Here is a 6000-nt window from a genome sequence, read left to right on the forward strand (position 1 = left end):
GAACCATCACCCTTCAAAGAGAAATGGTCCCTAGCAATGAACGAACACCCCTAACTTTATTTTATCTTTTTCTTTTTAAGGATAAATTGAAAATTAGTGTGACCTCATCCCCCTCCCCCCCCCCCCTCCCTCAGAGCAATCCGTTTCTTATGGACGTATTTAAATATACCAGAGTACAGACCTTAATTATGGAAAATCTTTGAATTTAATATGTAATAATATCGCTAGCTTTGACCCTTTCTTTTATAAACATTCCATATAAAATTGGTTATATCCAATAGATTCATAATTGCTATTAGAGTGCTGAAAAATATTCTGAGAGTTAAACGATCCATGTTCTTTAAATTGTTCGAATTTTATTTCGATTGGTGAAATATTATTTTTTTTTAAGCAAAGCTTTCCTATAATTAGGGTCAGTCCGTACGTCCGTCACAGACGGATAGCTTTTTTCGTTAATTTGGGAATGTTAAAATTATCCTATTGATTTCAAACTTTGAATGGTGATTCCATTAGTAGTTAGGTACGATTTAGAAAGCGTAGCAACTCTATAATCATTACCATAATGTCCGTACGTCCATCTTTTTACTCTTTTTAACAACAAATTTTTATGTGATCTAATCATCCAATTGGCCTGATTTTTGGTAAATTGATTCCAGGGATAACAAAGTAAAACGATATAAGCAAAGCAACTCTATAATCAAGTCCTAAAAATGTAAGTATGTCTATTAGGGTGGGTCGATTTTGGACATTTTTTTTCTGAGACCAAAGCGGGGATCTGCAACCGATTTTTATGAGTATAATACACCTCTGGATGATTTAAAATTTATCCTAAGTCTTAAAACCGCTGATGACCAGGCATTCAATTGTATAGCTATTTGTAAATAGGTGTCAAAAATTTATTGAATCAGAAATATGGCTTGATGATGCTCCCAGGAAAGGCATTGAGGAGTAGAATCAGGAACTTTTGACCGTTTCAAAAAATCTTGTTTCTAGCCTGAGAAAACTTTTAAAAACTCTACAAATTGGACAATTATCAATAAACCTTAAAAAATGATTGTTTTTTAGTCATTTCTAAGGCTAGGAACAAGATATTTTGAAACAGATTTTGAAAGGTTCCTGATTCTACTACTCAAGGCCTTTCCTGGGAGCACCATGTAGCCATAGTTCTGATTCAATAATTTTTTTTACTTTCTTTCACAAATAGCTCTACATTTGTATGTCTGGTCATTGGTAAAAGGTTGGTAAATAAAGGGTAAGGAAGCGAAATATGACTTTGACTGACTTATAGTCGGAAATTCATTATTAAACTGGGAAATGCACAAAAATATTTAGCCCACTAGCACTAGTAGCAACTGAGTTATTAAGTGGAAAGGATTTGAATGTCGTCTTTGCATATTTTTTTATTAATTAAATACATTTTAAGTAGTCGCATTCTAAATCTTAATTTTTAAAAATTCTTTTTCGATCAGAAATTTTATTTAGGTTAGTTTTATCTGTTGCACATCCCCTCTTTATCTAATTCCGATATGAAGATGACGGGTAAATAAATTCTGAAATATAAATGACGCAAGTGAGTACAAAATATATACGCATATTTTGGTCAATTTTTGTGTTTTTTTAAAAATGCAAAATATAATGATAACTATTAAAACAATTTTTAAGTATAACTTTTATCTTATTAGGATAACAATTAAAAAAGAAAAATATTTTTACTATATGCAATTCGTGTTCAAACACCTAATTGAAAAAAATAATGCAAGATATAGCTTTTATTTTAAGATAGACTAGGGGCAACGCCCCCTAGAAGCCTTTAGGTATTATTAAAGTGGGAGGGGGATAAGTCAACCGCCTTTCTACTTTTTAATTTGAGTTTTAATAAAAAATATTATAAAAAAATTTTAGGTAGGGGATTTAAAATTGGCGCATTTGTATAAACACCAGTTAATGCACAAAAATAGGGGGGGGGGGGGAACAAAACAAGTTTTAAAAAATCCGAGAACTCAAACTACTGTCATCGATATGAACCCACCCTAATGTCTATAAACATTATCCTATATCAAGCAGTATTTCAAAAAAATTACTTACAATTGTCTCTTATACATTTATATTCTGATCATTCAGTTCTGACACTATACAAGAGTTAATGTCTGTTTGTCCTACCATTTCTGTGCTTCGCTTTTATGGATGTTGTCATCCTTGTTTTTTTTAAAAAAAATATTTAAAAAATTTAAAAATGATTGTTGGAATATATCACATAATTAATAATTGCTATTATAAACTTATATCTACCATGACTATATCATAAGTATATATTAGTATATGTTAGTAAGTTTTAACTTTTTTTTTACTAATTTTTCACCAATTATGATTTAATTCTTTTATTTATGCTTTTAGTCTACATATTAACTAAATAAATATAATTTTTAGAGTTGGTGTTAAAAACTCTTGGATTTAGCATTCTAAAGAAACAACCGTATTATAATTTCTATGAACAAGTGGTGACCCCCCCCCTCCCCCATATGAGATGTATAATTACAGGGTACCAAGTTATAGTAAGAATAATGCCAATATCTAGTAATACATAATTAGAGTGTCTCGTTTCGATAAAAAAAAATTTCTTAAATTTTATTTATTTGACTGATTTGTTGGTTGTTTTTTTGGAATTGAAAAATTAGGCTCCTTTTCTACCGGAATCAACCGGTTCTAAACAGTGGAGATAATTCATCTTTTATAAATCTTTATTAGCGGATCGCCCCTAGCCTCTAGGGGCTGTGCCCCAAGAGGTAATTAAAAAAAAATAAAAAAAGATAAAAAAAAGTAATACTAGTGCTGCCCGTAGTTTAATGTTCCCCAGAAATTTTTTTTTTTTTGGGGGGGGGGGAATTTTCATTTTTGTGGAGGTTTGGGGTGTCCCACCCCCCAAGAAAATAGCTTAAAACCACCTAAGGACCAGTAGATATATTCCCTGAAGAGTAGAATCCAATCGGTTCAGTGGTTACCGAGATCTTAAGGGACAGACGGACGGACGGACAGACAGACATCGTTCTGCTTTGTGTTATAGATGAAAAACAAAAAAAACATAAAACTCATTTGTAATATTAATTTGCTTATCTGTTGACATCTTTTAATAAGTTAACTTAATTTTTGTGTGTGTTTTTTTTATAGGAATAAAGTCAAAATTTTATTTTCAACTTTTTACAAACTAATTAAATTTTCTTATTTTGAGACACTCTAATGATGCCTTTATTGCATTGTATATAACTTACAGGTTACATCTCATAGGACAGAGTAGCTATCAACAAGGATATATTATTTGAAAGTAGCAAAATTAGGCTCTAGACCTACTTACTAGACCTACGATACTTACATAAAATCAACATCAAAAGCATTAAGTTAGCTTATAACACTCAGAAAATCTCTTGACAAAAATGGAGCTTTCCCTCAAAGTGCCTGTCGAGCGCTGGCCCCTCTTAATCTCTTATTTTTGAGGTAAAATATGAATAATTACTAAATTAGGGTATTTTTTTCCTGTACCATACCCTTATGTGACCTATACCTGCATGGCTACTCAGTACCCTATACAACCTAACATATCAAGACCTAAAATAAAAACAAACAATTGAAAAAATATTTTGAATTTATTGTAATATAAGAGGATGTGGGCGTGGGGTTTTGTGCTCGATCAGATATTTTGAGGGAAACCAAAAAAAACTTTGCAATGTGTGATCTTTTTGTTTTGCATTGGTAATTTTCTATAATTATAAACTTTACTTTGTATTAATTTGATATTATAATAATAACTTTACTTTGTATTAATTTGATATTGTAATAATGTGCTCGATCAGGAATTTTGAGGGAAACCACAAAAAAAACTTTGCAATGCATGATATTTTTATTTTCTATTGATAGTTTTCTAAAATTATAAACTTTACTTTGTATTAATTTGATATTATAACAATAACATGGGTTTTAATTTTCTAACTTTAAGTTGAGTAACTATGGGGAAGCGGTGCGGCAAAGTCCAAAAGAAATTGGTGCGGTGTTGTTTAAAGTTTATTTACGGTTCCGTGGTCGTTTAGCGCTGTATAATAACACTAGGGTCTTTGTTGCTTGATTTCAACGCGGCAGAAATAAGGTATAGCCAATAAGCGAAATAAATCTAAAATAAAAAGGGGCAGATAAAAAGGTCGCCAATTCTACTATGCGTATTTTTAAAAACTCATTTCTCTGTTGGTATAAGCTGATTTTAACGGCTTTGTTGCTTGGTGGAGTAGGGAGAGAGCCAGAGAGGGATACGGACAAATATAGAGCTTCTCTGAAAAGATCAATTCAGCAGATTAGTTGTTTACTGAACACATTGCCCCTAGCATCTAGGTACAACTAAAAGGAACTTCCTATCATATAAATAAAACAATTATATTGTATTCAAATGTCTTTGTATTTTTTGTAGGATTTTGTATTCTATCAGTAAGTCAGGCTTTATTATTATATGTTCTTTTTAAATTTTTTTTTGTTTCGCTGATAATGGACATTATTATCCTTATGTGATTTTATTAAAACAAATCATCTGTGGAAACCGGCCTGAATATATTGGCATGTTTGTATTATTAAATCACAGATTTAACTTTACTTTAGTGTTTTTATAAAATTGCAAATTACTAAAGAAGATTTTTATGTAAAACTAGGTTATATAGGATTCCAATAATATAAGAACAAGGACAATTATGACAATTAGTAGTACAACAACAACAAAACTTAGTGTATAATGTATGTGTATATTTTCACAGGGATCTAAATGGATAAGACTATTGCCGATAAATTGATCCCCAAAATTACCCATTCTTTAGATTAAATTAATGGTTGAACAGTAACACTCAACTTAATGAACAAGTCCCAAAATTGTTGGTCATTCAAACCCCATCCCTTTCTCCTTTATATAATTTTAAAAGTAAATATCTTATATCTTTAGTTTTTGTAAATCAGATGAATTTTGCTATGCTTGAATAATTGCTGTTTTGTATGATATCCTACAGATTTTATGATTTACATCTTAAAGAAAATTCTTTTAGAATTGATTTTATTATTATTTGCTCACTTTATTACTTGTTTTCATTACATAATACTCATTTTAATTTATTGCACAAAGATTTAATTTTCTTTGTACCAGAAGCCGAAAAGTAAAGAAAATATTTGTAAGCAAAGAAAATAATTTTACATAGGCTGTTTAAAAAGCGAATTTTTCGGCGTTGCTACAAAAGACCAACTCTACAAAAGACCAACACTTTCAAAAGACCAACTCTACAAAAGACCATCATTCAAAAAATCGTAATGCTGGAAGGTCTTAAGCTGCAAATGGTCTAACATTATATCTATATTTTTCAAATGAATAAAATGATTGCTTTAAAATTTAAATAGATTATAAATGACACAATTACGAGAATGAGCAGAATGAGTTGGTCTTTTGTGGCAACGCCAATATTTCTATAATTAAGGTCGGTCTGTCCAACAGTAACGGATAGCTCTTATTGTTTATTTGTGCATATTAGAATTGTCCTATCGATTTCAAACTTTGCGTGGTGATGCGTTTAGTATTTAGGTACGGTGTAGAAAGCGTAGCAACTTTATATTCGTTACCAAAAAGTCCATACGTTCATTTAAAATATGCTGATTTTAAATTTTATTGAAAACAATTTTTGTACGTTACAATTATCCTATTGATATGATTTTTGGAGTACTAATTCTTCCGTTTCAGAGCTTCGTTGTAATCCTTGGTTTATGAGAAAAGAGGAATTCCTTTTGTACATATGTGTGTTTGTCTGTACCAAGATATCACGCAAACCGCTGGACCCATTAGGTTCTCATTTTCAGAATATCATCGTTGGATTTTGGGTAGGATTTTTAAATATCTATTTTAGGGTCGGATATAAAAGGACACGGATGACAATATAAATAAAAGCGAAGCACTGAAACGGTAGGACAAACGGACATTAACACTTGTAT

Source organism: Acartia tonsa, chromosome 3 (genome assembly GCF_053477335.1).
Source record: "Acartia tonsa isolate MP-2025a chromosome 3, ASM5347733v1, whole genome shotgun sequence".
Lineage (NCBI taxonomy): Eukaryota > Metazoa > Arthropoda > Copepoda > Calanoida > Acartiidae > Acartia > Acartia tonsa.